At 41.4% G+C, this 22,148-nt stretch overlaps 1 protein-coding gene across 1 annotated transcript in view; it reads right to left on the reverse strand.

The window, feature by feature from the left end:
• Fam83b (family with sequence similarity 83, member B) overlaps positions 1-22,148 on the reverse strand; it is a 57,904-nt gene that overhangs the window by 25,919 nt on the left and 9,837 nt on the right. The gene's annotated exons all lie outside the window — the stretch shown is intronic.

Genomic DNA, 22,148 nt, shown 5'->3' on the forward strand with positions numbered 1-22,148 from the left:
GTCATATGAACCAAACACAATAGAGGGACTGGACCTTGTCTGGACTTCAACAAAATGACCTCAAAGAGATATTTACATAACAACCAGGAAACTTTCAACCCTGACTCACTATCTGATAACGTTGTTGTTTAGGTCTGATATATACACAAGGTGACATAAAACCATCTCATGCAGGGAACCTGCTTTCAGAGAGGACTCAGGAGTCAGAGGCAGCAAAACTGACCCTAGGATGATACTTTTAAATTCACGGTGACCTTAACCAAACATCCCTCCAAAGATTAAAAGAAAAGGCAAAACTGTACGGTCACCCTAAGAAGATACTGTTCATCCTCCCCAATAATTGTTTCACTTTGACATCAACCATAAAGAATTAATTAACCTGGCATGAAAATACCACACACATGACAAAAGGAATCCTATTTATTCGATATTAGTTTCCATTTGAATAAAAACTTTAATATACAGAGGTTTCAGTATGATGTGCACTATCTGTAATGCATGAATAGGGTTTCTATCCGACGGTCAATGGCTATGTGACTAATCTCATCATTTCCCCTCGTGTCTCCTCTTTCCCCCGCTGGATTATTTTAACATCACTGGTATGTGTAAATTTTGCATTATCTTTCTGTTTTACAGCTGGCCAAGAAGTACAGGAAATAATTTTCAGACCATCCAGGTCTGAAAGCTTCAGCCAATATGAACTGAATAAGCCCATCTCACGGCACACACTGTTCAGACCTCCTGAGTACTGTATTTTGAATACGTAATGACATCTGCTCTACACAGATGATACAGAGTCACAGACCAAGGAAACGTTTTGCAGTTGGGCTGGAAGTTGCACATTTTGTATTTTGTAAGCAGTTTCTATTCACAAGTCTTAAAGACTACGATTAAAATCTCATTAGCAAACTTTCCATTCTTTCTGGTAGGAAAATTATAAAATATATTTACTTTCTTAAACTAAGCAGTGTTATTGGCTAAAGGGTTGTTTTAGGCATAGTTAATGTATATAAATTAACATTTTATCAAAGTTGAGATTACTTCTTTCAAAAGCTGAAATACTGACAATTACTCCAAGGGCATTCATCAGATTATACCAAGCAGTTTTATCCGTGAAGTTAAGAAAATTTCATGTCTTATGCATCACCCCGCAGTGACATTCTACATAAATGTCATTTGAGAATAAAATATATTCTATATTTGTGTGTCCTCAAATAGTTAAGCTACCTGAAAAAGGAAGTGAATGATTAAAGGTGAAAACAATGAGATGAGGCAGACAAAATGGAGGAGAAAAATTACCCCCAAATCCTCAGAGCAACTTGTTAGATTTGATTCAATGGCGTTTTAGAACTTACTTAAACTCCACATATTTCTATAGGCTGAATAATTGTAACTTTTATACATTAGGATGCTAATAATATTAAAGGGGCTCCTCTGTTCTGACAAGCAAACTTCAAGTTTGAATTTGTGAGACACTTTAATATGGCTGTGATTTAAGTTACTTGACACTTCTTACCTGGAAACAAATCAAACGGCATAAAAATTATATAGATGGGCATTAAAACACTCAAAGTCAAAGTTACCCAAATTGCTGACGTGTGAAGCAGTTCAATAACACAGTGTAACCTTTAGTTTCCATTACTGAGATGACCTAAAGAAATTAACCCAGGCAACTGAGAAGGAGCACAAAGCACCAGTCCCCTGGGCAGAGGGAAGGAGAGGGTGTCAGAAAGGCAGGGGTAACATTTTCCATGACAGATCTAGTTTGGAACTACACTGAAAGTCATAGGCATCAGAAAGGAAAGAGGCTCCGCCCTCACTGTGAGGACAGCCCTTCGCTAACATTCCAGGTAAAAACCATGCACTGCGGGTTTAGACTTCCGGTCAGAAGGCCTTTTGAACTCAAACTTGTTAAGTAATATTTAGGGCATTTCTTTCAATGTTAGCATCTGGGTCAAAACCCTACTGTTAGGTTCATGTTCTTTTTGCTGTTTTTAAGGATGAACAGCAATTTAATGCTTTTTTTAGATAGTACTTAAACATTAACTGAAATTTGGAATGTGTTAACCATGCTTGTCTGTGTTACAGTTACACACTGACTCTGGTGTTACCTCTCCCAGTGCACTTTCCCCAAGACTGAGACACACGAGTTAAAACAAAAGGTGTCAAGGAGAAGCAGGGAAGGGGGGCAGTTGCTTCTTCACTTCTGTTCTTCGCTCTGCCCGGGACAGCTGGCCTGGGAAGGCAGCGTGAGCCCCCGGGACTATGACACATTTCGCTTTTTCTACTTCATGTGCTTAAAACACGACAAAAAAAAATCATGCAAAGGAGCCTGAGCCACAAGGAAGAACTCCCTAGAAAGACCAGGGGCCGGAAGGCCTGGGCAGGAGGAGAAAGCAAAGGAGGGCGGAGCGGGTGGGAGCGGAGATAGAAAACCTCATGCAAACGGCCAGGACCAAGACCCCAGACCACTCCAGAGGGATCCAGAACCCTACAGCCCATGGAGGAGGGTCCCTGAAGTAATTTCCACAGCTCTGGACTCCCCACATCGCTGGTAGGCACAGGGAGCTGAGTCAGAAAGGAAGAATTTGGTTCTAAGCCTGGTGAATTTGACAAGGAAGCAGGAACTCCAGAGTCAGCAGGCCAGCGAGAGCTGGGGCTGGGGAGAAGGCCCTGGGCCTCCAGCTTCTCATCCATCTTTCTGACGAATGATTTCGGAATCCTTTATAGACTCCACTGTGAATTCTTCACCATAGATGCAGCACCTCTCACTGCATGGTGTTACTCTCCTATGGGGCACCCTAGAGGTCGTCCTGTGTCGCAGAAAATGCCCCCCACTCTGCCAGCCCTCAGAGAAGCTGAAAATGCACGTGCAGCAATCTCAGCGACCAAGGTCACCCAAGCAGCAGTTCCCTGTACTAACAAACGTCTGCAAGCTGATGGCCACACTTGAGCACCTCTTGTAATTATAGAGCCAAGGTAACTTGTAACAATCTCACGATGTCTCAATAAATTTAGTGTTAAAATACTTACACAAGTTTTTCTTTCCTGAAGTAGGTATATTTTTTTTGGCAGACTCTGTATGTGTGTAGGTATATATAAGACTTTTAAAATAAGCAAATATTTACATTTCTTTTTGTTTTAATGTAAAACAAATGATACTAAGAAAATATTTAAAAGTTATACTCCTCTATGAAAGAAACAAACTTTCATAACAAAGTAACTAAGAGAATAACAATAGTTAATATACTACATGCCCTAATCCTAAAAGAATGTACAAGCTTTACTCAAAGACAAAAAGAAACAAACGGTAGCACGAAACTTTCTTTTCAATAATTAAGAGAAACCAGTAGTATCAAGGAAACGAGTTAGCATACATATTGAAATATTTTTGATACAAAGGAATAGAGAATTTGGGGAATTATTTGAACTCTCTATTTCCTATTTATCTTCTATTTCTCCTTATTTACATATGTATACATTTTGAGTTTCTCACACAAGTAAAACCATGCATTTCTTTTTTAAAGTCCTCAAAGTTCTGGTAACTTTTCCAAATAAAGCACTATCTCAGCAGTCTGCCCTAGTGGTTTTCATTTGAGACCTACACCCGGGAAGGGGCTGGGGAAGAACATACGTGTGGCGGTTACTACTTGGTTTACCGGTCTCTGGTCTAGGTAGCAGTCACGCATGAACCCTGCCTGAAATAGATGGAAGGGACTGAGGATACAGCTCACCGGTACAAGCGCCTGCCTAGCAAGCACAAGGTCTGGAGTTCGATTCCCAGTACCAAAGAAAAACCTCATGAAATAAATGGGAGACCCCAAAGGTCATCTGACTGATACTCAAAAGAAAGCATATCCTGAATACGTTCTAAATGTCACAGTTTTAGAAGTGGAAACCACGTGAATCCTAGTTAACTGTGGATTAGTAACTCTTGCATAGCAGAAAGTATTTTAAAATCAAGTTTCTCAGAATGGTGCTGTGAGTTGGGTCAAACGTGGTGCTATCTCTGTGTCTACAGACACAGGACAAGACAGCAGAAACAGAACTCTCAGGATTGTGCAAAACAATATCTACTTTAAACCCACAATGGGTGATGAAGCTATGACTGATGCTAGTCAGCTTCCTGCCCAGGATGCTGAATTAACTGTGTGCTGCTGCCCCTTCCGGCCAGAATCGGGGGAAACGCACACACTTTTATTAGAGTACCAGTTGATGCCACACACGTGGTTAAAGCTCCATTAAGGGCAAGGAATAACTGCACACAGACTTCCATTCTTGGAATTCGCCTGTACGTTGTGCTTGGAGTCTTGATTCAGTGTGCTGGCAATATCCACAACGCTGTCATCAAGTGAAGCTAGGAGTACATTGTACTTTTCCTCTATAATCTTTGGTGAGCTTCATCCAAAACCAGGTGGGCAGAATATCAACCTCAAAGGGTCAATTACAAGTGCATTAAAATTCATGAGGGATGATTTGCAATGTATGAATAAGTGATGCAAGGTATGAAAGTTATGGTTAAAACTTTTTCCTTCAAAAAAGTATAGCTAATCTAAAGTAGGAAATAGATCTTCCTCAGATGAGAAGGGGAACACGAGCGGGTGGGAAGGGAGAGGTGAGGCAGAGGGGGCAGTGAGGGAAATGGGGCGTGTTCTCCACACACCCCAGCTCCACACAGGGAACAGAAACATTACACGCTCTAAACACATACCAGGAAGAAAAGGACAGCGAAACACGATCATTTGAAAATATCTCTTCCATTGATTCAAAAATTAAAAATTTAGTAATCCCATGTTCTTCCATGTAATATTTAAATAAGACAGATCTCAGAGTATTTAAATGAACTTTTTCTCAAAAGTAGAACCACACCTTAGGAACAACGTTCGTAATGGAAGAATCACACCTACTAAGGAATCCTAATTCCAACAGTATAAGTAAAATGCATCATGAAATAAATTGCTTAGTTTATTAAAAACAAATGGAGGAAGAACTGGAAGTTACTGCTTAGCATGTATAAGGCCCTGGGTTTGATGCCCAGCACCACAAAATAATTCCTTTTTAAATATCGGTAAGAAGAGATAAGCAATTTCTGAGCCAATGAAATAACTACAAATAACTCCCATGAAAAGTATCCTCACCATTATTAGACTTTTTTTCCCCATGAAATCCCAAGAAAGCAGAGATCTCCATTAGTTCAATTAATGAGGTAATAATACTTGCCTAGATTTTGTTAAGTGTTCATTCCATTTATTTTTTCCTTCCTTTAAATTCTGGCCAAGGAGAGCCTTAAGGAACTACTGTTAATCTCGTGTTTGTTGGGTGGATTATTTTTTACAGCCAGACTGCTGGTCACATCTGCTCTTTGCCATCTGGCAAAGTTCACGGTGACTCAGTCAAGCCAAATGTGTGAACAATATGTACAGCACTTAGACTGTTAACAAGTTAGTGGGGCATGAGGTAGAGACCTGTGTGTAAAGATCAAATAGGAGCAAAGAAAATAAAGAACTCCAAGTCAGCCTTCCTGAGAGGTTTTAGCCTTTATATTTCACTGATATTTAATAATGCCTCATAGTTTTGTTATTTTGCATGAAACATTTCCAAACCACTGAGATCTGGAAATATCTTTAACACGTTCTTCAATACTATTTGACTAGTAAAACAATGATAGAAATGATCTTCTTTAGTTTAAAATATAACAAGACTCACTAGATAATGGCTTCTCAATGCTAAAGAAATAAAACTGGCTGAAATATAATTGTGGCTGAAAGATAATAATTGTGGCTTTTTAACAGCTGACTGGTATTGCGGGAGGGACCCGTGCACATATTAAAAAGTAGGCTTTCACCATCTACCTGTAAGGAAATTTAAATTTAACCTACTTCTCACCCTAAACACATCATAAAAGAATAAAATGGAATACATTTCAGGGTAAACAAGAAAGAATACCTAAGCAAAAAATTATATATATTTATAAATATGTATACACAAATATATATTGGATAAAGGAGATTATGTATAAGAACTAAGTGTTCCTGTGAATGTATATTTCTGTACGTTGTTATTTAATCATAATATATTACCAGGACTTATGTATAATTCTTTGGAATATCTGGTGTTTATCAAATCATATTACAAAATCATGTATTGACTGAGGGACTAGTCAGTAACTTATCTTGATACATTAAACCACATTATTATAAAAGAAAAATCAAACTTTTCTTAATTTTGATGATAAATTAGACAAAAAAGATATTAAAACATCCACTACATTCAGCCCATGTGTGTTACCTCTATGGGGTCATTGTTAAGAGTTCTGGTACCTTTACTTGCTCCTTGTGGTTTAAATTATCTAGCTTTTTTTCTAAACTCAGATGTTCTACATACTGTGGTCCTTTGAAATACCCATTTAAACAATTTAGATTTAGTCAACTGTTTAAAAAGCAGACGGATGAGGACTTCGACAGGGTGGTGCTCAGTTTGCAGGGCCGGGACTGTCCAGCGGGGATGCCCACAAAGACACGGCCATGACCTGGTGGCCGCGGGGGCAGGCCTCCTTCTTTCTGACCTCTGTCCCAGTTTTCAGCACATCACTGGTCACATGATGAAAGGCCAGTCACCCCCACTGAGTCCCCCAGGGGTGTAGGGAATGCTCAATCTTGCTTCACACCTGAACAGAGCTGGTGCTGCGTCCCTGCAGAGCCCTACCACTCGGGCACCACTGCTGGGCTGGCGGGGAACTCCTGTCTGGGTCCGAGGGCACTCAGGAGGAGCCGAGAGCTGAACGCAGCCATGGGCGAGTTATCGCATACCGGACACTTCCTCTCTGATTCCAAGGTGAAGCCACGGAGAACCGAGAACCTACGCTGGGTCCTTGGAGTCCCTAGCACAGGCAAAAACCTTAGCTAACTACTCAAAAGGGGAGGCAAAAAGGTATCGTTAGTCGCCCGAGAAAGATCAGCCTGAGTAGAGGAGGAAAAGAAGACACGTGTCACTCAAGGAGTATAAGGGACATCATAATCTTTGAAATTTCTGGTATTACTAGTTAAAAATGAAAAATACTTCACACATTTTCCCTATGCACTCAGGTCTATCCCTTCGTCCAAATCCTTGTTTTAACTGATTATGCTTTAATCATAGCATCAGTGTTCGCTGAATCCTAAGGCTGTCGATTAGGAAGCAGCTTGGGTTCTACTCTATCCTGTCTCAGCTCCCCTCCTGCCCGGGCCTTGCCTGTTGCTACCGGTCACGTGACCCTTCTCACCGCTCTGCCAGATGCCTCCGTATTGTTTACATTTCTTTCCTACTGCCTCATTTTTTACCAGTTCAGACAAAAATAAAGAATGGCTAACACATTCCGTATTATAAATTTACCATATAAAAGGTTAAACCCTGACTCGACTTTGACAGCAAAACTCTCAGTCAGGTTTCTGCATTGTTTCATCTTTTGTCAGTCAGCTACAAAATTTTTTGGATGGGATTATTAGGATCTCCATTAAAGCTCTAGGAAACTCCCCCAGGGTCTCACCCTTACTGCCTATTTCTAGGAATTAAACAGCATACAAACAAATGTTAGGACTTTTAACCTCACTTAAGAATTTTCCTCTTTGTAACATTTAAACTACCCAGGACATGTAACAGTGCGGTTAGGACTTATCAGCAAGAAGATCACGAACATTACTGCAGATGAATCACGTTATGAGGACTATCTTGCATCTGTAGGTCCCCACTACCCGGATGGCACATTTTTCCTGTTAGGTTACATCGTGCACTGCTCCCATAAGGACAGTAGCAGTATTTGCTGGTATATCTGTTCCTAGGTCAGTAGCCGAAAGGGCTTCAGAGAAAAGATGGGAAGGAATGCAGGAGTGACAAGATAATAAAAGAGATTGCAGTGGAGGAGCTACAGAGATAACCTCCAGGTGAATACTTACAAGATCAAGTCAAACCTATTTTCAGACTCTTTTGCATTCTTAGTACTTCAGTGTGACCTCTAAGAATCTATACTTGATAATAACATCTAATTATGTTTAATATTCAACAAATGTACTTGATTTTTATCAAACAAGTTCCTTCCAAGAATTTCAGGTTGCATGTATAAATGCCAATTAGGTAAGTTTCCCTGACAGTTACAGAAATCTGACTTGCAGTACCAAAACATTTCTGCCATTCTTATTCTGTCAATATTACATGGAAAAAACACTTTTAAATATAGAATATTCTTCCTTAACTTTTCAGAAACAGTGTACAGAAATAGTGTAAATTCAGTGCAGTCTACATCTGCACTGGAAGTCAACGACAATTAACAGACTATTGACAGGGACGGACACTACAGCCTACGGCCTTTCAACAAACACAGGCGCATTCAACAATCCAAAAAGCAGTGAAACCCAGAAACACAAACTGACACATCTGAACGTACAAAGAAAGATGAACATGAAACAGATATGTGCAAGTCTCAAGAAGCAGAGGAGATGTGACAGGACTTTACACAAAACTACCCTGGGGAGAGACCCAGAAAAGGCACCGACTGCCCGGCACAATTCCAAGGACCCGGCAGTTCCAGCCGCACCAACGGTGTTCTCTCCAGGACGGATAGTAAAGCTTTCTTTAATATCTATTTGTAAAGTTCCTTCTCACTGATACGGGTTTGTGGGGCTAGGGTTATCTTCCCACATCCTTTCTGAGTCACAGTCTACACATTAAACTATCTTTAAAGGCTCTGGCCATAAACAAGCTAAAACCTAAGCTTCAGAGTGGGAGAGTTACCGGCCATTTGCATGCAACTTGGACCCATGGCACTGCTGACCCTGGTCAAATTCCTTCACTTCATGAAAGCCCAGTTTCTTTATCAGAAAAAACATCATAATAATACCTATCTCACAGCGTTTATGAGCCCTGAACTAAATACTCTCTTAGGCACAATGCTTCATAGCGAGTACAGGGAAAGCTAGTTGGTAGGTCTGCGAGTCACAGCCGGGCAGCCTGATGCCAGGGTCCGTGCTCGTGCATGCCCTACCTTCCTGCTCTGTCTGTGCCTCCTCCAAACACAATATCAGATTTATTTCTGCTTATTTCTTTTCTTCAAATTTTTACTTTTTAGCAATACATGCTTGCAGTACCTAAGGACTACCTTTGTTGTGGGGAGCTGTTACAGGCACGTAATACCCCTCAATGCTTTTCCCATCCATGTCTTCCCCCCTCCTTCCCCACGTCCCTTCCCACTTTCTGGCATTACTCTCCTGGCATAATGAAATCATTCTGTATCTGAATCCTACCTTCTAAGGACCCGTTACCTTTTCCATGGTGTCATCCACTCCACAGGAGGGAGCAGGCTTTGTGCTCAACTGGGTAGAAACAAAAATGCCAAGTTAGACAGCAGAGGGCTGGGGACAAACCCTGAAGAGTGCTGTTTCTTAGGTTCCCCGGGAGGACACACACTCTAATTAAAATCTCTTCAAGTGTGTTCTCTCAATATAAGATGCCTGCACAGACTAGATTGTGTCTGCTTTTCCTATGGCACGCACACACTTTCTGGGCACACACCACACATGCAGGTGAAATCACAGAAAGCCGATCATATTTTCTCAGTTTATGCCTGGGACCGTCATTCTACCCAGGGTCACGAGGTTCAGCAGCATCCGAAAAGACCTCACACAGTATTTGACCATATTCTACTGGGCAAAGAAGGCTCCTAGGACTTTTACAACAAGCGCGTGGCAGAGGCATTGCTTCCTGAATGCAGACAGGGCACTGGGAAAGCCAATTAATCGGTGAACAGCATGGCCACTGGAGACCACGGAGAAACACAGCACGGGTGGGGCTGACCTGCGAGATCCACTCTGCAGTGCTGGCTGTGAAGGAGCTGCAGGCTGAAGTTAACCCTCTACACACAAGTAGTATGGCTGACAGGTTTTTTTTCTGGTACTGGGAATTGAACTCATGACCTTGTGCTTGCCAGGCAGGCGCTGTGCCACTGAGCTAAATCCCCAGCCCCCGACAGGGTTTTTAAAAGGACAGCTGAATTCAGATAGTGCTGCTGTTTTCCTGACCGCCATAAAACACACCGATCGCATTAAAATAAAAATATAAAGATATAATTGTATTTTGGTATTTTTGGCACTGAAAGTCATTAGAAAGTCAAATACTGTAGAAATGGAGATGGACAGAAAGGCTATAATAAAGTATGTACATTTGCACATTTATTATATATAATAAAATAATTTCAATGATTTGAATCCAGGTTATCACCTGAGCTAAGCACAGACTCTACCACTGAGCTACCCCACCTCAGGCCCTCATAATAAATATTCAGGCCTAGTAATAAATATTTCTCTGTGTAAAGTTTTATCAAAGGGAAACGCCATGGTGCTAAACTCTAGAAGGTTCTTGCACAAATAATTACTTTTCTTTTATTATTTCTTTGTCATGTATTTGACCTCAGATTTCATTTAGAAACTGGCTGTGCAGGTAAATTAATTCAGAAGAATCAAAGCACTTCAATATGTTCACGCTGGAGACACAGCATAATCAGAAATATAAAACTTTAGGTGGTGAAAACATGGGTGATACTACACATTGATATCTAGAAATCTCCCAAAATGTAAAATGTTAAGATAATAAATGGATAGCATAAATGTGATTCATATTTTAAGGTCTTACATATTTACAAGATTTATTAAACAGCTGAAGCTTATAAAAGTGTGTATTAATATGTCAAATTAAAAACATATTAACAAAAAACCTACAACATGAATAGCTAGATTTTAAAAAGTATGTCAGTGATATAAACTAAGAATTCTTATGAATAATATCATCTCACTAGTAAAGAGCAGATCTTCTGGAAAATATACTGTATTAGTCATCTATTATTGAATAGCAAGTTATTCCCAACATGCATTGGCTTGAAACAATAAACATCCTTTATCTCAGAGCTCATGCGGCTCTGGAATCTGAGTGAAGCTTGGCTGACTGGTGCGAACTCAAAGGCACTTCCAGATGAGGGGTGCAGTCATCTCCAGTCGGTAGGAAGCCAGTCTCCACATGCTGCCTTCACACCACTGCAGGAAATCTCAGCTCCACCCCAGGGACCTCTGCATGGGCTCAAGAGTGGTCTCCTGACACAGCTTCTGGCTTCCCTCCGAGTGGCAGTTCCACTGGAAGCGGGGGAAAGCATGATGTATGTCCTGCCCGACCACACAAATACTGTTTCTAAGTGCACAGCTGCCCTTATGTGGGCACTAGGGTCACTAGGCTCAGTCCACACTTGGGGAAGGAAATCACTCCACCTTTGGGAAGGAAGACTGTTGGAAAGTTACGGGGTACGAAAATCATTGCATGTCACACTGAAACTTCTTGCTCAGAAATACAGTATTTACAACATTACAAGGTAGGCGCAGAGAAGCACATTTCTAGCAGAAGAGAGGCAAAGGGAAAGGTTCTGAGGCAGAAGAAGGAGCCCATCAGATTTAGCAAGCAGGTGTTGGAGGAGGACAGCGAAGGAAAAATGCAAAGGCACAGAGGTTTCGGATCAGAGAAAGTTGACAGTCATTGATCACTCAAGCAAGACGCTAGAGGAAATCCAAGTTGTTATGCAGAAAGACAGGCTAAGAGGATGGGGGGTAACCAGTCACAAAAAACTGGAAGGCAGATTGTGGACAAGGTACACTTGGCGGAATCTAAAACCCGACATACCACGATGAAACTAGGTTGCCGAGAGGGACGGACCACAGTGACTTCAAAGTATGGGGTCTAAGATTTCAGTGCTGTCCGCGTGAGGAGGAGCAGACGGGCGGGAAAGTTCAGGGAGCTTCCTCACCTCCCGCATACCTGCACATGTGTTTGAGAGCCCTGGAAATAGAAATGCTGCGCTATCAGGTGGAGTAGCTAGCTGAGGCCCGGAAGACAGTCACGCTGGGGTTGTACGTAGCAATGCAGGCTGAAGCCGGGAAGCAGCGGCAGTAAGGAAGGAGTAAGACACAGAAGGGAACAGAGCTAGAGAGAAAATTCTGAAATGCTCACTTTCAGATGAGTGAGTAACCGAGATTAAGCAGCAACAGTTGGAGAGACAGAAAAAGAACAAGGAGGAAAGCAGAACAGAAAGCAACCGTGTGAGAACTAAAGTTGAACACGGGTTACAGGGAAGGGGAGGGACCAGGGATTTCAAAAGGCAGCTGGCTTATCTAAAGGGTGCGGACCGTGAGACTGCAGAGTGGAGAAGGAATGGGAAGGAAATGAAGGCTAAGGGTGGGAGAAGGAAAACTTAGGAGGAAAAGCCCTTGACAAAACCACTACTTAAAAGTGTTCAGTGACTACACCGTAGCAAAGAGGGGCATGTTAGAAGATGGTCGGATCCATCTTGCACTCATATCTAGTGGCCTGAGCAACTTCATTGAAGATACCAGTGTGCAGTATCATGACCATTGTAAATTCCTATCATTTTGTCTTGAGGTCATGTATCATTTTTGTTGTTTTTGTGTTGTTTTGATTTTGTCTACATTGTTGTTTTGTCAGTTTTTAAATTTTTAAAATAAACAACAGAAGAGGGAGGCAGGAACACACAGTAGAGCAGCATCAGTTTGGAAAGCAGAAAAGTAACCCAAATACAAATTAAAGGCATTGAAATTAAAGTAATAGGACCGCAAGCACTCAATATCACAGACTGTTCTCCTTCTCTGGAAAAAAAAATTAGAAGAGGAAATTTAAAGGATTCTACCAATCAGGGACATCACAGACTCAGGAAGGGAAGAAAAAGCTAAGCCACATGGTAGACACATTTATCTTTAGAACTTTATAATTTACACACATTTATAACTTTAGATGGCATTTATTACTGTTTCTTTTTGATTACAGAAAGCCAATGTATTGATCCACATATTATAGCAATGCAGCAAATTCTTTAACACTAACCAGAAAAAAACAAGAAAAGAAAAGAAGACACAATGGAGTTTGCACACCTAGGGTTGAGAGGACTTTTCCATGTGTAACTGATGTATACACTATCTGGGTCACATTTTCTGCAGTGTTATGTTCAAATGATAGTTTGGTCCCTCAATTTCTTTGATTTCTTCCTACAAAGTAAAATAATGTGTCATACCCATTAGTATGAAACGAATGTCTGGGAGATCTGACCGAGCTCAAGAGATTTTGTGACTGTGAAACTGTGTAAATAAACTCTAAAAGCTCTGTCGACTGAATGAAAATGGTTTGAAAATATATCTTAGAAAAAGAGGTTAGTGTCCCTGGCTCATTGGATACCTTTACTGACTTCACATAGCAAATGAGGTTGAAAAAGGACGCATGCATATATGCTCACAAGCCTTTAGCATTACACTTTCTAAAATCTTTGTTCTCTAGAATAACATTATCTTCTACATAACTAATGAATACGATGCAGTGAAATTCTCGAACAGCAGTTGCTTTCATTACGGCTATTCATGCTCTTCCTAATGTTACCAAGATCACGGCCTTCCACACCTCTGCTCTAACAACGAAGTTTAACATAAGCAGCTAATGTGTAAAAATTACATACATATCAAAAATTTCCCACTAAATTACAGGTGGCTTCTCATGTTTATAATGCCTTTTAAAAATACTGAAAAGAACTTTTAATATTTTAAAATCAGGAGCACATAAACCCTGCTAAAGTTTCCTTAGGATGAGGCAATGTAGGTGTGCATGACGGACCCTCGGCTTCTTTAAGACTCTAAAAGTGAGGAACTAAATTCTGAGTACTCCTCAGCACCCGTGTACACACACGCTGCCTGCACAGTGCAGCTCTGTGTACACGTATCTCCACGTTTATTATTTTTAGTAGTAGTACTTTAAACTCAGACTCTTATCATAAGTACACAAAACTTCATCACGATAATGTCTGAAATAAGTTTCAGGATGTGCTTTGCATGGCAAAATGCTGGCAGGGTAAGACCCAGGAAGAATAAAGAAATACAGGCGGGTTTCCATCAGCAACCCTGGAAATGTTTGAAATAAGAGTGAAATAAAACTAGCCCTGACATGGTTCACTGAATGAGTGATTCTACATTTCACTACTAGAAAAAGGTTTAAACAACTTTTTAAGATCTTAAAATAGTGAGAGTTCATTATTATTTGTATTTTAAATGCCTCTAATGCAAAATTAAAATGTGTAATTTTTTTCCAAAATTCACATACAGATTTTATAACATTTTATCACATGAATTAATTCAAAAGTTTCTTGCTTCAGACTATAGCTTATAGTAGACTAACACTCCAAATGAAAATAATAAAGGCAGAAAAAACAATTTTAAACAAATTAAGTCAATTACCACTTGTGGTACCAAGATCATAAAGAAAGCCAAAGTCTTTTTCTTGCACTATTTAACCTCACAAAATTTTACGGTTTTCCTAAATCAAATAGCAAGACCATCAGGGCAGACAGTAAAATGTGTTCCAGAGCTCTTTGTCAATCGCAAAAGCATAAGGAGAGAAAAACAAGCCCAGAACCACCACACCAAAAGTGACTTGTAGACTGCTACTCAGAGAGAAAGTAACCGAACTAAAGAAAAAACCCAAGAATCTACGCAGTTACTGACCCGCGGCATTTGCCAAACCCTAACTTGTTCGCTGAGCATAGTGTGAGAAACTAAACAGAAGGAAGTCGCGCTAAGAGGGTAAAGGAAGCTTTAACAATCACCATGGGAAGATGACAATTGGAGTTTAGAGTCTTCCTAGAAAGAAGCCCCTAAAAAACACTTCAGGTTTTTAAATGAGCCCCCCGAGCTAGATAAACTCAAACAGGTGAAAGCTGGACACAGACCACTGTCCAAAGACTAAATCTCAGCTTCACAGCATCTTACACCCTGCTGGAGTAGGCGGATCTACTCTAACTTCATACCAATCCAAGAAAACCAAATCCTCTCTACATCCTCTGAATCTTTTCATAAATATCCAGAGCTTGCTCCAAACTTTCCAGACATGTGCGAGGACTAAGCAAATCACCGCAAACTCAGACAAAACAACTGAGTGGAGGGTAGCAGGCGATGAAGCACACAGGGGAAGACTTCAGAACAAAAAGTCACCCATGCATGTGGCTTCTATGAGCTGCAGTCCCCGGAACTGAAGTAATAAGGGGAAAGAGTGCCCCATTGGTTGGCACAGGGCAAGCCCGAAATGGCATTAGAATGTCACGCCCAGGGTGGTTACAGCGCCGGCCCTGTGTGTGTGGGGGGGCGGTACTCCCTGACTTCCTGGTTCTGGGCCCAGGAACAATGATTCAGCCTCCTCTGTTCCCAGCCTCCGAAGTGGGGAGCAGAGGGACACAGAGCCCTGGAGCAGAGGTGGGGACACTCACCCATGGGCCCTCACAGCTGTCAGCTGGGGGACTCTGGGCTTTACAACTGCTCAGTTTCCCTCTGTCCATTTATAAACAGACAAACATAAGAATTTCTGAAAGTAAGTACTCTAGAATTTCAGCCAGCTTAAATATGACTGCCATGACTCAGACGCTGAGGTTTTTCAATGATTATAGATTTTTCGGTAGCACATATTGGATTGATATTTACCCAAATGGCAGTGTTTTCACCTTTCACATTTATTTACTTGTTTCAAATATTTCCTGTGTTTGAATTTGTTAGGGGATAAATCAAAAAGTGATTATTAATAAGAAATTAATATAACCTCAAGAAACATTTTGGCTTGTGACAGAAAATGTAAACTTACTGTATTTTTCTGCTTTTTGTAAAGCTTCAAAAGTCAACTGACTATTTTGGTAGCTGATGTTTATGCAGAAAGAGCTGAGGTTTTCTTCATTTCTGCAGGAATACTGTCAGGAGAAGCAGGCCTCTTATTTTATCACATAAGTAATCCAAGGCTGCCCCTGATGAGCCAGACGCCAAGGGCAGGACCGGGAGGCGTACGGCGGGATGGCCCAGCACAGCTGCCACCCAGAAAGGCAGCCCTCGGGGTGTCCTTGGTTTTGTTTCATACAGTCCCTACTGCACAGACCCTCCTCACTGCCTGCCCTCAAAGCAGGCAGCTCCCACTGACCTGCTTTATTACGTCATCACACTTCAGTGCAGGAAACCAACGATTTCAATACAGGAAAAAAACTGTAAGTGAAAAAGGCCGGAGGCAACACGGTACTTTCAGATGTACACACTGTGTGTATCTCAGGTGGGTTACACATTAACTAAGGTTGTCTTTCCAGATACGCCTTTCAAACACTCGCATACCCAAATACTTGTGGGTACAGGAGGCTCCTATCCCTTTATTTATCTAGTAGGGAAGAAAATTTCTAACACTAGCAGCAGGTTTATTTTTGTAACCTTCTCGGTATTTTCTCATGTCTTACAAAAGGCATATTAAGTACTCTGAGCATAAGAAAACTTAAACCTTAAGTATATACATTTGTTGGACTACTAACTTTATCAATGACTATTCTGGAGGTATTTTATATGGATCATAATTATTGTCAGGAAAACTCAAAATTTCCCATATTTTCTGATATAGCATCAGTAATAAGAGGGAAAAAGTCCATACCTTTCGTAGGACATAGGTCGCCTGAGTGGTACCTCTAGCATTTTACCTACATCTCTCCCGTGAAACTTTTCCCAAGCATTAGGGTCTAAAACATTTGAAGTATTATTCCTTTTCCCGTGTGAATGAGCTCAGGGTCGGAATGGGCACGGAGTGAGGACCAAACAGGCACAGAGAGAATCCAACTGCGCACATACATGTAACATACATGTAACATACATATAACATACATATAAACGTTTTTATGTAGTAATCATTTTTAGATTTAAAATCAGATGCTTATATCTTAAAATATTTTCAAGGTTTAAAAACAAACTTTCCTTAAGATAGAATTACGAAGTTATATTTTTCTTACTGTAACAGACAATGGAAGACATTCTTCTTTCAAGAAGACATTCTGTTTTCTCCTGAACTTTAGTTAACTCTAGTCTACTGCTGGCTTGTTCCTGACCATTATCCCAATACCTGTTATAACCTGCTTTATATTTTTCTCTACCTTTTAACCTAACCCACGTAAAATATCGGTATGTCCGCGATCAGGTTTGAGGACAGCACCTTCTCATTCACAAACATTTCATAGTTTCTTAGCGTCCCCAGAGCTAAACCAAAGCACTTTCTCTGAAATCTGTCTTCGATTCTCCACTCGCAGAAATGCTTGCGAAGCTCTACGCCATGCAGTTAACTTCTCCTCAAAGTTTATTCACCAAGTGCAGGCAAAGCCCAAGGTCTGATGCCTAGCACCACCAAACAATAATTTTAAAAATTCACCCCAAATGGCCTATTCAAAAAATGCCCGCCTACGCCACACGTGACCGGGTTTATATTCTGTGTCTTTCCCTGCCCTGATCAGCAGTCTTCATAGCTGCCAAAAGTTGGTTTCAAAAGCCTAGTTGTTGGGTGGTTCTGTTTCTCAGCTGGGCGTATGGGCTGTCTCACCAGGTCCTGCTAGCATCTCCCCAGTCTGATGCTTATCTCACTTATTACTTACCTGCACTTCCACCTCTGTCCCTGACGGGCCCTCGGGGTCAGGACTGTTTGCCAAGTCAGCAAGCACTGTGCTTGGGTTTTAATTAGAACACTAACTCTGCACCTAGCACCCTGGAGCCTTACTCAGAGAGCTAGGGTGATGGCCACTCCTTCCCGGGCTGTGGGGAAGGGAGTGACGCCGAGGCCCCGAGCCCCACCTCTTGCCCGCCTCCTCCGGCCTGCCTTCGGAGCGGACTAAATGACGGTGCCATGATCCCAGCGGCACAGGACAGACATGCCAGCGTCATCTTCTGCTCAGCTTCGTTCAGGTTCCACACTCCACTTCCTTTAAGATACCAACCAGCCCTCACTGCCTCCGCCCGAAGACACTCGCCCAGCGCGTCAATTATTTTAATAGCTTCTAATACACTCTTACTCAAGCCTCTGCAGTCCGTTTTCAACGCTGCAGCCAGGAGAGTCCTTTACAATACACCCTCCTTGAAATGGGTCATGCCTTTCCTTTGCCGGCAATTTTTCACTGGATCCCCAATGTACACATAGGTTAAGCCGAGTTCTTTATAATGGCCTACATGGACCTCCGCGGTCTGACCTCCCTCTTACCTCTCTGACCTTATCTTCTGCTCCTCTCCCCTTTGCTGTCTCGGATCTAACTGGCCGCTGTGATGTTTATCTAACAAACAGGAATCCACGTTTTGCTTTAAAGCTTTCCCTCTGGTCCGTTCTGCCCATACCCAGGCACAGCGCTCCTTCCTGTCCTTAGCTACTGGCTACCACCTGGCCAACTCGGAGGGCCCTGTCTAAAATCACAAACACCCCTCTCCCAGTTCCTCCACAGCGCCCCTCATTTGTCATGCTTATCATCTACCTTTCCGCATCTGGATGTGAGCCCCCTTCGCGAGCAGGCAAGGTTTCCTCTGTAATTTATTCTGTTAATTATTTCCCAGAGCTTAGAACAGCACCCGGTACACACCGGGCACTAAACAAATACGTAATGAATGAATGAGGAAGGAATTATGAATGAACGATGGCCTGCCATACTTTAAGCTGGGAGTTTGACCAAAGACTGACGGATCTCCTTCACAGTAAAACCCAACAGTGAGGGAGGCCACAGGACAACCTCATTTTCTGGATGCCCCTTTTGCCCCTCTTCAGATGTCCCCTGCATTGTACCCCTTATGCCCTGCCCTCGTCTGTACCTCACCTGCTTGTCCTAACCTTCTGCCAGCTCTGGGTCAGTTAATCTGATGAGTGGTAACAACCCCAGTGTGTCTTTACACCTGGCTCACTTAGAGACCAAAATTTCCACAGCGTACCACCTGGCCTCAATGCTAGGGCATTACTTAGCAAATATGATCAAGATATCTTCACTGGGTCACTACTGACTACCACCGAGAGCAGAGTATTCATAAAATGTTTGATAAAAGCACGTATTTCCCAGGGCTATTGTAAAGGTCAGTGTAAGGTAATGCACGTGAACTGCACAGCACAGGGCCTGATACATATGTGCTTCAAGAAACGTTACCTTCTATTGTTAGTAGCTTACATTACATAGATCCCTTAATTCAAAATCAGAAACCACTTCCACTTTCGGTGATAAAACCTACAAAAATTTTTAAGACTCTTTGAAAAGTGACTAGTTAATAGACTCCAATAATGGATAGAAAAGCAAATACCACCTGATGAATCTGTAGCAACTACAGGGGAGCAGGAAGAACGTTTTAAATAGAACATGTCAGTCTGGCGTTACAGCACTCATGAGCTCAGTGGGGCTCCCAAGCACACCTCCCTCACTTAGCTCTTAGAGTACGTACAAAAGTAAAGGACCGTAAAATCTCCATAGTCTCAGGAATGTCAGCTTTTGACAAGATGCCTCTACATATACTGAAGGTCCTTAGCTTATCACTCCTATAATATTTTAAACAAGAATGCCCAGATAGGTCATTTCCTCTTTGTTCCTTTACTCTCAATTGGAACAATATCGGTCCCCTTCCTCCTTGAAGTTATTATTTTTGTGGCTTAGCCCTGAAAGCATCTGACTTTGTAAAAATCCTATGGGATCGAGGTGCTGCTTAGGCATTAGGAAGCCTCAGCATTTTATGATGACATCTTATGACAGTTAGCTTTACCATTCTAGCAAACTACTGTAGGTTGTGATCAGGACAAACAGCACACATTTCAATAAGTAACTTGGGGTTTGATTTTTATTTCAAACCTGTGATAGGAGAAAAAATGGATAAATATAAATAAACTTTAAAAAGTGCAGGCATTATACCTCAGAGATTCGTTATACACAGAACTGCATTTTGTACCACGGTCAGTAACAGTCCCTGAAGGTTCAGCAGGAAGACTGTAGATACCGTGTGTGTACTTCTAAACTGCTCAAATGTTCTGCAGTTTCTTTGCAAGCATTCCCAGAATTCTGGCTATCAACAAGGGAAAGTCTCTCCTAAACTTACTGTCACCTGTAACTATTTTCTTGTCACAGCTAAAGTCTTCTAAATTGCCATTTTTAAGTGAAAATCTGATGATCTGTAGAGTTTAACTGATAACTGTCTCGTAAGTATCTGAAACTCATAAATTACTGCAAGTTTTGGTGTGCAACCAAGTTCTTCAAGACTTCATAATTCATTTTTATTTCTTCATATCTTTCCAAATATTTGCTTCAGTAAAGCATAAAATAGCACCACTATCACTAAAGCAGATTTTTTCATATTAAGGAGACTAAATATGATACACCTCAGGTGGTATTACTTATTGCATTCTGCGCTGTATCAGACATATTCAGTAAGTAAATCATACATTATAAAGTACAAGGTGCTTAAGTGAACTTTGGACACAAAGATCACAGGTCTCTAAGGCAGGTAGATGTCAGAAATTTACAAAATGTTATTCTTTTCAATAAATATACAATCCTTGCCTATCTTTACATAAAAACCCAGTAAGTCTTAACATTTAAAAATGTCTTCATGATAATGAGATGATCTTTTCCCTACTCTAGAGAATACGTTCTTCTCTTACTTTCCATCAAATCTTAGATCTACAGGTAAGAAAGTATAACTTTGTAGTTTTTCTCAAACATCATATTTCTAAGAAGATATGTATTTTTGCACTCAATATAAAATTCAGTGAATATAAAATATATATATATATGCCGTCTTTGCAGTGGTTTTTACTTTCAAATATATTTAATGTTAAAATGATAACTTTGAAACTACCAATTGATAACTTTGAAACTACCACTTTGAAACTACCAAGCAACAACATGTGGAAATACTGCGTTACTCTGCCACTAATACAGTGTGCATAATCATCACGATCCCTTAGACAAGAGCTTACATCTTTTGAGGAGTATTCACACGACAACTACTAAGCCTCGCTGGTATTCCTACTGCCATGCAGTTATTAAATACTAGATTTAGTCACAGGTTGTTCTCATTTTAAAAGAACAAATGCCAAGTCCATGAGGCCAATACGTAAGTCGATCCATTTTTTGAAAGAATTAAGGGATAAGGACATAGACAGAAGAGAAGGAGGAAGGGGAGGAGTTAAGAGTCAAGGAATGTCAGGCAAGCAGCAGCGGTGTCGGGTTAGAAACTCCAGCTATCTCCTCCAGTTCTTGCAAAGGTCCTATCTGCATAGCATCTCCATGACATACCCAGGAAATAACTCAAAGCCTGCATTTGTAACATCTAATCTAAGAAAACTAGCTGATCGAGCCAGACTTAAGACATCTGCAAGATTCCGAGCCTTCATCCCATCACATATCGGCCTCTCTGAAATACAGCTTTGTTTGAATTGGGGCATTTTTTAAAAAACAGTGATTTCTTTTGTCCATAAAAGTTATCAAGCCAACCAAAGAAGCCCAAAATTTTCTTCAAATAAAATTGTAAAAGTCTCTAAGCAGGACCTTCCTACCCTCTCATCTCCCTTAAGTAACTCCATTACAAATGACAGACTTAATACACAGCTGTCGTTGTGGAAGCAAGGTGGTGAATGAACTGCGGGGAATGCAGGACACGTCCTCTCTGTCCGGTCCCAGAACAAATCAGTGCGGTTCAAACAGGGGCCAGCGTGCTGTCCCCCGCCCCCGCCCCACTGCCTTCTCTTTCCCTCTCTCCTCACCACTCCTTCTCTGCCCTTCCTCCTTCTCCCACCTCCTCACACTCCCACTCAAACAGAAGTACGTATTAACATGCAGTAATCCTTATTATTCAGAGAAAGGACCTGCAATTTAGGGTCATAAGATAGTAACATCATTAAACCTAAGTAAAATATATGTTCTGGAACTCTTTATGACTCAGATTCCAAGAATGAAAGGAATTACAGTGGGAGTTGGAAAAAAAGGGCAGACAGGAAATTCTTTATTAAAGCCTGAGAGCAGTAGGAGGGAGGTGACCCTGGTCTAAGGAAGCAGAGATAGATACGGAAATGTCACTCAGCTGGGGGGAGACAGCTGCAAGGTGGTGAGCCCCCAAGTACCACCAGGATGCGAGGAGAACCACTCCGCCATGGATCCTTCAGCGAGAAGCACTACACTACTTTAAGGACAATTAACAACTTGGATACGCGGGGCTGGGGATTTAGCTCAGCGGCAAAAGCGCCTGCCTGGCAAGTGCAAGGTCGTGAGTTCGGTTCCCGGTACCGGAGAAAAA

This window comes from Chinchilla lanigera, unplaced genomic scaffold (assembly GCF_000276665.1).
Source record: "Chinchilla lanigera isolate Chin_1 unplaced genomic scaffold, ChiLan1.0 scaffold00010, whole genome shotgun sequence".
NCBI lineage: Eukaryota > Metazoa > Chordata > Mammalia > Rodentia > Chinchillidae > Chinchilla > Chinchilla lanigera.